The sequence below is a fragment of the Polistes canadensis genome, unplaced genomic scaffold, assembly GCF_001313835.1.
Source record: "Polistes canadensis isolate GaletaPanama2010 unplaced genomic scaffold, ASM131383v1 scaffold_164, whole genome shotgun sequence".
Lineage (NCBI taxonomy): Eukaryota > Metazoa > Arthropoda > Insecta > Hymenoptera > Vespidae > Polistes > Polistes canadensis.
Genome location: NW_014569711.1, coordinates 281921 through 293332, shown reverse-complemented (window position 1 = coordinate 293332; position 11412 = coordinate 281921). Strand labels below are relative to the sequence as shown.

Here is an 11412-nt window from a genome sequence, read left to right as displayed (position 1 = left end):
GCGTTCATTGATAAAAAAAAAAAAAAAATATATATATCAATTTCATTTTACCGAGGATAAAACTTTTACGATCCGATCTCGTATATATTTTTATTTTATACACTAAAATATATTTTATTGTAATAGAAAAAATACAAGTATAAATAAAACTGTTATGGTATGGTCGATGGCAAATTTCCCCCTTCCCTTCCTTCCTTCCCTCCCCCCTTCCTCCCTGCCCCTTCCCACCTCTATGAACGATTCCCATTTAACGAGTTTCAAGCCTAGGGCATTAAATATCGATTAGAAAACGTTTAGATTTTCTCTCTTCGTTACATCTTGGATTAAATCGGTTTAGAAAAATGTCAACTTCGATTCGCATTAGTTAGGAAGTAATAGTAGATACTATAAACGCGAAAAATGTTCATTACTCGTTAGTACGTTTTAGTATCAAACTAAACGTACTACCGCCATCATCATTGCCAACTATGGCAAAACGAAAGTGTAACTTTAAACGAGGATAAAAGAATTTTCTGGTTTTTTTTGTCTAGTTTTTGTTTTCTAGTTTTGTTTGATAAAGTGTATTAGTCTCCTCTTTAACGGATAATGACATGGCGAGACGATAACGTTCATGGTGTATTATTCGTTCGATTTTCTCATTAATCACTCTATCCTTTTCTTTTATTTTTTTTTTCCATCATTCTATATACGATTCATTTCTTGTTGGACATTCAAATTTAAACATCCTACGAATAGATAAATCAACCTGTACTAATACAACAATCCTTTGAAAATGATCTTACCTATTTTTTTCGAACATTCGATCGATCGATTACTATGGACAAGAAGAATTCGTATCATTTTTTTTAAAAAAAAAAAAAAATACTTCGCGAGATACGACTTATTAAATACGAAATTTGAATCATTTAAAGTTAGTTCTTATTTCTATGATTAAAAAAGATTTGATTCAACTTGATTAAACTAATAACCGAGGAAAATGTATAAAATTCTTATATAAAATACTTTATTTCTCTCTCTCTCTCTCTCTCTCTCTCTCTCTCTCTCTCTCTCTATGAATTTTAAATAAAAATATAATGGTTCTATGGTATAAAATTGTAATTATCATTTATTAAATTTCTTCCATACTTCCGCTCGACGTATTCTTGATAAATGGTCATAACTTCAATGGCTGGAATTCTAACGAGTTTTAAGCTAAATTATTGCAAGTACGTTTTATTGAACTGACCTACTGACGAGACGAGACCACCACCATGATCATTTATTACGGATAATGGACAGAAAAAAAAAATAGTAAAATAAAATAAAATAAAATAAAATAAAAATGGACAAATGACGTTTGTGGAAAAACAGAACAAGAACAGAAAAAGAAAAAGGAACAAAATATTTTGAAAAAAAAAAAAAAAAAATATAATGAGCATATCGAAACACGACGATGTTCTTTGATCGTGATTGGATGATAGGCGTATAAAGGCACACACGTTAACGTGGAAAATACGAACTCTCATCTCTACTGAAGGAAAACGTTTACGGTGTGAGGATATAGCCACGCTTAAAATAGAGAAGATTCAAGATACCAAAGAGGCGCGTCTCTCTCTTCGGTATTTCGAGTTACAGACTGGCTATGAGAGCTCTTATATATTTTAAGGATCATCGTTCTACAAGAACAAACGAACGAATGAACAATTTCTACCTGATTTGTTTTCATTACTTCACAATCGTGTTAGAATAATATATTTCATCTTTTCGTTACCCTTTTATTTCCTTACTTTTACTTATAAACGATTAATCTTAAAACAACTAGAAGACTTGAAAAAACGATGACGTACTCATGATGACCCATGATCTACCCACCACCCATGAGAATAATTTCCGACCCCTACATTCGTTTTCGACTAATTTAATCTTGAATTTTTCTTTCTTCGTTTCGTTATTTTTCAAATTATGATTTAAAAGATCGCAATTATTATTTGCGTGAACAAATAATTTTATAATTGAGAAAAGTCATTTTTAAATTAAAGATAACAAGAATTAAATTCAATGTAACATTTTCTATCGCGCAAAATACTAATGATCTAATAGATTCTTTTAGAAGATATAAAAGTATTGGTCGTAATTAACACGGATAAGAGAGAAGAAGAAAAAAAGAAAATAAAAAAAGAAAAAAAGGTCAAAGAGTTTTTAGTAGACCGGTCGATTTTATAAAGGGAAACGAAAATGTATTTTATCATAGTATTAGCCATGGAGAGCTTCGAAACGTTAACAATAATCCGTACGCGACCTCGTGCGTTGCACAATTAAATCTAATTTCAGGAAGCGCGTTACGTGATCTGAAATCGCGAAGGCCGCTCGATTCGCGACAACCGAACACATATATATATATATATACACATATATGTATATATTTTTTGTATATACTCTTTTGTAAAGAACAAAGTCTCGCGGTAAAAGCATTAAATTAACGTCAAAACCTTTATCAAATAAAATGTTCATATAAATGACAAATTTGAAATGTTTCTTTCATTAAATTTGAAATCAACGAAAAATACATAATTTGGAATTTACAATCAAATTAATATAAATCAATTCTATAAATAATAATAATAAAAAAAAAAGAGAAAATAATTTGTTTGTGAATGACACAGTTGTTGGAATAAGTCAATCATTTTCTTCTAGTTGATTGTAAAAGAAAAATAGAAATGTTAATAAATTGATATAATAATAAAAAAAAAAACGATTGCATCGTATGTATAAGAGTTTGAAACGATAAATCTTTTCTGTTAGGTAACTTGATCACTGGAGGGTAGAAGTTCGAATGATTTCATTCACTCGTATGATTAACGTCTTGGACGTTAGCACAGAGGAGTTACGACATTATATTAGAGGATAAATCTATCGAGTTGTTGGCTTTGATAAAGGGCAAGCCCTCTTCTCATTTACGGGAACGTATATCAACTTTTTGATGCGAGAAATGCGAACGGTGGAGGTGTGGAGTGGGGGTGGGGGGAGGGTTTACCGACGAGAGAATTTATTTATGGGATATATTAAACCCACCCTCTCCCTCTCTCTCTCTCTCTCTCTCTCTCTTTTTCTCTTTCTCGTATGATATTTTTCTCTACTTAAAGAAATCTATACTTTACGAGCAACAGGTGGGTAACTCTAACGAATATTGTTTCTCTCGTACACGTAGAAAACTCGCGTATACGCGCGCATACGATATATAAAACACAAACGTAGATCTTTCTTCGATTTTAATTGCAAGCTAGACTTCGTGGCCCAGTTAAAAAGCTCGAAGAGAACGCCTACGACGACAACGACGATGAGGACGAGGAGGAGGACGACGACGACGACGACGAGTTAGCAAAACAACATGCTTGACTTTAGCTCAAACAACTTTTGTATTTGTATAAGGCGTGTGCTCGTGCGTACGTGACGTCTACGTATACGTGTGCCTAGTTGTATGTGTTTCTTCGTTGTGAGACTAGTAAGCACCCACGCGCTGGAGGCGACAGTGCGAGCATAAATTATGCATTAACCGATCGCAAACCGTAGTCAAAGTGCACTACGTATAGCACGTTTCGCGATTGTGCCAACGAATAGGATAATTCCGAGTACCGTGGTCAGTGAGCTTCGTCGCTTCCTTAACCAGCTTATTCTAACGTGAAGAAGAAGTCAGTTTATAAACGTATATTCTTATAATCTCATGATTATGGTATGAAAAGAAAGTGGTCGAGGAAAAGGTGGCAAGTGGGTTGATTTTAATGCCAATTGTGTAAGCTCTAAGATATAATTTAATTTTTAACTGTCAGTCCGTTTCGTTTCTTACGGTATTTCATCAATCTTCATTTTAAATATCTACAAAGAAAGATAGAGAGAGAGATAATTATCATTTTCTCTGTGATTAATTACGAGTAAATGAATTTTACTAAATAATACGTTTCACCATACGAAATTGTCAAATCATAAGTTCCCGGATGAGAAAGTTATGTAATTAAATGTAAATCATTAGGTAGATTATTGCAAGGGAGACATTTATGATTACGTGAATGAAATGTGAAATATATGTTTATCGAAAAATTCATCTCGGTGTAAAATAAAAATCGACTCGATGTAGAAAAGAAGGATCGATATTTTTCAAAAGAAACAGCTGAGTAAGATTAGTTAACTATTGATCAGAAAATCCGAGATTCATAGATTCGAATGCGTTTCCTCGTTAGTTAGTACTTACTTACTTTCTCTCTTTAAAATATTCTCTTTTCCTTTTTTACCTTGTTCGTAAGATCATAAATCATTCATTCTCTCTTTCTCTTTTTTTCTTTCAGTACCAACGATTCTCATCTGTAGATCTCGTTTGTAAAACGCGAACGAATCGAAAAAAATCTTACGTCGGAGATACTTCGTTTCCCGAGGGTGCAATTTTCAGGCGAATAACAGAGCCTACACATATATATATATACTTACATAGATATATATATATATATACATAATATACTTGTTTGTATAATAAATATATAGAAACAAGTATATGATCTCAGTTTCGTTCGTTAATCAGCCTCAAACATTGTGACCCGTTGACTAACGACTTGCTTGTAATTGTTCGGCCTCTGGGTAACAAAGATAATAAGAGAACGAGTTTAATAGGCCAAGTGAGTTCTCACAGAACTTGTGGAAATAGAGTTGTTAACAATTAATCGGTGTCAGAGATGTTAGCAATTACTACGTTCAACGATGACAATTTATGTACAATTAATAATTAAATATAATATTTTGTATTTTGTCTAACACTGTGACGTGAATATTATATTAAAAATAAACAAAAATAATGATCGTCCCGTAATTTCTAAAGAAAAAAATTTAGAGCTTGAAGATTTTTGTTTGTTTGTATTTAAAAGAAAAATAAAGTAAAAATATGAGTAAAAGATATCGATTTCTCTCGAAAAGAAAATTCAAAGAACGAGTCCCTGAAATGTCTTTCTACCACCTGCCGAAGAATCGTGACTGGAATAAAAGCTGCGAATTCGAAAGGTTCTCGCACCTGCTCCTCCTCTTCTTCTTCTTCTTCTTCGTCTTCTTCTTCTTCTTCTTCTTCTTCTATGGGTGAAACGTCGAAGCCGAAAACTGGTGCACTCACGACGAGAAAGGAAGTTAACAAAGAAGGGAAATATTTGGTTAAAAAAAAAAAAAGAGAGAGAGAAAAGTTATGGGGACCGACTAAGAAAATATCATTGACCTTCTCGATATTTATTACCCTTCGTAAACTTACCCTCCTCCCATGAATTCTATTTTAGTCATTTATTTTTCGCAAATCTATAAGAACTACGTGTAAATTGATTGAAGAGATTATTTTATTTATCGGATAAAATATTCAAAAAGTATTAGGTAGTTAATGATCTTTTATTGGACTTTGACCCGTGTCAAATGAAAAAGGGAAAAGAAGGGAATTGAAAGGACGGAAGAATGGTTTTCCTTCCATTAGTTCTAAGTAAGTAAGTAAGTAGAAAACGTTAGAACGAATAAGAATAAAAAAAAAGAAAGGAAAAGAGATACGCTTAGTCATGGTGGTAGGTGCAAACAGGTGCGAGCGAGCTTGTGGAAGAGCGATATCCTTTTATCTGCTTTCCTGCGATAAACTCGTACCTTCTTTCACGACTACCAAGCAGTTCTTCGTGGTTCTTCTTCTTAGTTAGTCGTTACGCGTGCCAAACGATCGGAATTAGTTTCTTTTAACGGTAGCTATCGATAGATGATAGATAATGTTTCTCTTTAATAGACGAATATCCAAAGGGAGAAAGTCAAACTTTTCATTTCATTTCTTATCAACGAGTTCCATTAGCTGATTTTCTTATTTTTTTTCTTTTTTTTTCGCTGAGTGTGATTTTAATTAACCCGTATTTAACTTCAATACTACTCATCCTTATTTTTTTAGATAATATCGTTAAACTAGTTACACATTTATGTACTTGCGTTTTATGTATTATTTTATTTTACTGTCAGATAGATAGAGATCATAATTAAATTGTTATTTCATAATCATGGTGCTCACGATATTTGACGAATTTATTGAATGTTAAATTAACATTTATAATATAAATTTGAAATTCAAGATTATCTTGTGTCAATCTCGTTAAAAAATACGATTAAAAAATAAAATTGATCCATTTTGCGGATGACCTTATACCATTAAAACAATTCGCACGCACTCACGCACGAACGAACGAACGCGAATACACATACAACCTTCAAAATTAGTTATAATACGATATTAACAAATTATATATGCATTTATATAATATGAAAATGATGTAGTATGCTATTAGTATAAGTAGTAGCGCGTATTATACATACTTAATGATAGTTATTTTTACACTTACAACGATAAACACGAGCAATGCTATCATTTTCATATTATATCATTTTTTTCTCGTAATGTTGAGTCGCGAACAACAGACTAGTAATTCGGGTATAAGGTAAGATATTTTAAAAACGTTTTGCAAGTATTATCTTCGAAGAAGATGTTGCTTTATCGTTAAGAAATCGATCCAAAAGATGAATCTCTCTCTCTCTCTCTCTCTCTCTCTCTTTCTCTCTCTTTGTTTCTTAACCGTGGATAAAAATTGTCTGCCGCCTAAGACATAACTTCTTGGAGAATTGAACAAGCTCATTGCTCGACCAAATACGGAAAAGAAACGGAGTCGCTCAAGAGAACACCACGACAAGGTTTATAACTGGTTTTCACTTTCGTGCGACGACGACGAAGACGAAAAAGACGAAGGAAGAGGATGAGGAGGACAAGCTTCGGATATTACAAAGGAAAGGATGATAAAAAGAAAAATGGGAAATAATACAAAATCAAATCTAAAGAATGATAAACAAAAAGAAAAGAGAAAAACTGTTCTTCCGAAGGATCTTTTCTCACCCTTGAATTCAGTAAAAATGAAAATTCATATACCGAAAATTATATTTAATTCGTAAAAAAGAGAGAGAGAGAGAGTGAGAGGATGTGTGTGTGTGTTTAAAATAAGATTCGAGTGTTCGTGGGAACGTGAAAACACGCACGCGAACACGCTCTCCTCGAGTAAAAGATCTTCCTTCGAGATAGATCAAGACGTCAAGGTGAAAGATCATCCTTGGAGAGAAGCTTCAAAGTTATCGAACTCTTCCACTGTTTTGTAGCTGAGGAAAAGAGAGAAACAGAGAGAAAGGAAGGAAGAGAGAGAGAGAGAGAGAGATAAAGATAGCTAAATGGATAGGTATAACAGATGTATACACTTGCCCCATATACACATGTTTATGATTAAAAAAAAAAAAACAAGAAGAACTGTAATAATAATGAATATAAAAATACTTGGCTAGATAGGTATATAAAAAAAAAAAAGAAAAAGAACTAAAGATTCGTCTTTTACGATCAAATTCATCCATCATCAATTTTCATTTTCTTGAATAAAGATAACGTGCATATGTACATAATACACACATGCATGGATATATATATATATGTATAATTGTATAATTCGAGCATTTGACTCGCGACGGATTCGAACAGGATACCACCACCCACGATAAAATCTAATCTATCTAACTTAATCTACGTTTCTCTCTACTATCTCTAACTCTTCTCTTTCAAAATTGTTGTCTTATATTTACGACAAGACCTTATTATATATTTTGTACAAACACACACTGAAAATGTTTATTTTCTATTTAAATGTTCAAATAAATAATATATATAGAATCGATTACTTTTATTTTCGATAGAAAAATTTCATTGGAAAAATTAGAGAAAAAGAAAAGAAAAAAGTTAGTCTAACGCAAAGAAGTGACGTTAGAAATATAACGTCGTGACACTTTAGAGGTGATAAGAATTTGCTAAAAATTCTTCTGTTTTTATTTCGCTAATGCACAAAAACACGGTAACGGTAGAGAAATTATTGTCTCTCGTCATCGTATAAAAATAGATTAAATAAACGAAATATATATATGAGAAAAAGAGAAACGAAACGACGACAACTATTTGCTAGAGTTTTGATATAAAAACAAAAAAACAATCAAATCAAAATGAAATTAGCAGTGATATGTTCACTTTAAATGGATCAACATTTGAATAAAATATATTACCTCTCCTCTATATGTTTATATATATATATGTTTATTTTATTATTGAAATAATGTATTATTATTATATTATTATTTGTAACACCACTCTCGAGAAAGGAGAAACAAACAAAAAAAAGTCAAACCACTAACGAACGAACCAACTTCCCGTTGCCGAGCTCGATTCGACGAGACGCGGAGGCGCGTTCAACGATGTTCGCATAAACGACGGTAGAGAATAAGAACGACAACGACTACGACGCACCAAAAGGAGGTGGTGGTGGTGGTGGTGGTGATGGTGATGGTGATGGTGGAGGAAGAAGAAGAGAGTAACAGCAGAGAGGAGGATGGATACTTGCAGTAGGCGGATCGAGAGAAGAAGCAAGCACTCTCGATCGTCTACCGTCGCGCGGGAACATCGGAATTGGACTGTTGTCTCGTTCCTTGGATTCCCCGAGCGTAGGAGGTAACTGCTATATAACTTCCACCATTGGCCACGATCACTTCTTGGCGCTGCTTTCATCGAATCCCCACCCCTTCTACTCATTTATTGGACTACGTCGATCAGCTGATCGGCCCGCGTCGAACGTAATTCGACGACCGTTCGGATTCGATTTTCTAATTCGATTTTTCGCAATTAGGACAAAAAAAAAAAAAAAAAGAGACGGTTAAGGAATAAAAATAGTTAATATTAATTGATAATATTTGTTTGTTTTTTTGGGGATATTTTTATCGCGTAGAAATTCAAATCTTTCGTAGTAATATTATTATTATTTAAACTGGGTCACATTCGTCGTGGTTTTTTTTTCTTTCTTTTTTTCTTTTTATTAAAGATAAATTTTCAATGATATAAAAAAGGAGGAGATTTTTTACTAGCTCATTGAAAGAAAGAAAAAGATGTAGGGGGAAAAAGGAGATAACGATAAGAGAGTGAGAGAATGAATAGGTTGGAACACGTAAAGTGGCACGCGCGCCAAGTCGTCTGGCCAGAAACGAGAAACAAATAGAGAATAACGGGACGAAGAGGGGACAGAGAAGAGAAATCCTTGTAATAGTAGTGGTAACAGCAGTAATAGGTACTAACACTAATATAACTGCAACGTGCACTGTTGTAGGAAGAGATCCAGACTTGAGCTTGAAAAAGAGGAAAATCTTAACGGAGAATGATGGCGACCTATGTCGAGCACGAGCTATTCTCAGCTGGGGCCCCCCTGGATTCTACGGGGATCTGATAGGGAAAAAGAAAAAGGAAATAATGAAAGATGTGTCCCCCTACCGTACTCTTTCTCTTCGTAAATTACTCTTCCTCATCCTCCTTCTATTACTATCAAAGAACCAGACCCACCACGCGCGAGACAATCGACGCCACCGGACATTATTTTTAACGCTTGATGCAACAACTATCTTGTCTCATTTTCAAATTTTAACGAAAAATCAAACCTACTTTTCTACGATAGGAAACGAAAAAAGATATACGACGCTATTGACCCAATTTATATAATTCCATATTTTTTGTTTTTTTTTCTTTTTATTATTTTTAATTATCTCAATAAGAAATATTTATTCGAAAAAGTTGTTTCGCAAATTTGAACAAAATAAAATTAACCCGATCGATATTCAAACTAGCATTCATTTTTTCCGATATGATACTAAAATAAAAAAAACAAAAAAAAAAAATGCGCGTTCTTATATTATTTAACTTGAAAGTTTATACACGACGTTATAATAAATAAAGAGAAAAACTTCGTATGCGAGCTAAAAATGTACATTATCTCTATATGTGGATAAGTGTTTCAGTTAAGAATTTTTCTTTTTTTCTTTTTTATTTTTTAACGCCCATTAATTATCTATCGAAGCGTAAGGTAATTGCGGCTCGATGACATTATATTTAAAGATCCCGTTTATATCTAGACTCAATGATAACAAATTATCGAGTACACGATATTTTTAGTATCTAACTATAAGTAACGAACGTCTTTTAACTATCGACGTTACTGACCACGAGATAGTAGGCCAAGGTCGATTATCAAGATGCGTTAAAAGCATTCTCGTCTTCAATGAGTTTACCTCGCTACGACTAAAATTGGATCGTTTCCTCTTCATTCATTTAAATTTTACGTCCACCCACTCATCCACACACGTACACAAAGAAACAAAAAATGTATGTAAATATTTTTGATTTAAATATATCATCGAAACAATAAATTATTCTAAGATCTATCCTAATCGCCAATGGTCGATGAAATATACATGAACCAAAAAAGTATTTTGAAAAAGCTTGTTTTGTGACCTACTACTACGAACGCGTACGTGTTCGTTAACATAGACAAAATAAGATACAACACGGGTAGCATTGAACGTGTCCAATACGAGAGTAACCAGGAGAAATAGAGACAACCTACTAGTAGGGAATAGTAATAAAGTTAGTTAGCTAAAACCACAGGCAAATAGAGTGCGCCACGTTCCTTTCCTCTATAGTTTGACGTAACTTTGGCGCATTAACTTGGCTCACGGCCCATGCTGCATCATAAATATGCTCTGGCTACTAGCTATGGCTAATCGTACTTTTCGTTACGCGACAATGTTCACTTCTAGTTATACAAATTTTCTCTTTATTGTATCATTCTCTTAGAGGTGAACTTGTGAAAGAGAGAGAGAGAGAAAATGATTAACTCTTTCGTTACAACATGTTCTGATACAACTCTTAAATGGGTCAGTAGTACGTGCTGATGCATGGATGACCCCATGTAGGGATCTCTAGTAATATAAAAGGGTTAATATATTATTATTATTATTTATAACTCGTTATAATAATAAAGAACATATCTTATTTCATTTATTCAAAACCAAACGAATATTATATATATTATACGTTATCAAATATATTTTTCTTTATCAAGAGTATTATATTATATAATCTAGGAATCAGAGAATTCGTTAAACTGTATCCCGATATTTCCCTCTGTCTGTATGTCTGTCTGTCTTCCTGTCTCTATCTATCCATCATCATCCATTTCAATCGATCTCCGCATAGCAAACGTTCAAATCTATGTATGTACATTGGTAACATGGAAATGCCCGTGGTCGACCGAGTATCTAGAATTTCTAAAGGACCGATAATCGGGAAGCCGATACTCCTTGCCAAAATGCATCAATTTCGAGAAAAGAAAATCCGTCACGTATAAATACGTGGATCGTTAAATAATTTCTCTCTCTCTCTCTCTCTCTCTCTCTCTCTCTCTCTCTCTCTCTCTCTATTTCTTTCTTTCTTTCTTTCTAAGAGAAATCGAGATTATTTCTCTCTTTTTGCCATTCGAATATTTT

At 33.3% G+C, this 11412-nt stretch overlaps 1 protein-coding gene across 11 annotated transcripts in view; it reads right to left on the bottom strand.

Annotated features, from left to right (window-relative positions):
- Positions 1-11412, bottom strand: part of LOC106789093 (probable Ras GTPase-activating protein) — a 135924-nt gene that overhangs the window by 50430 nt on the left and 74082 nt on the right. The window lies entirely within an intron of this gene.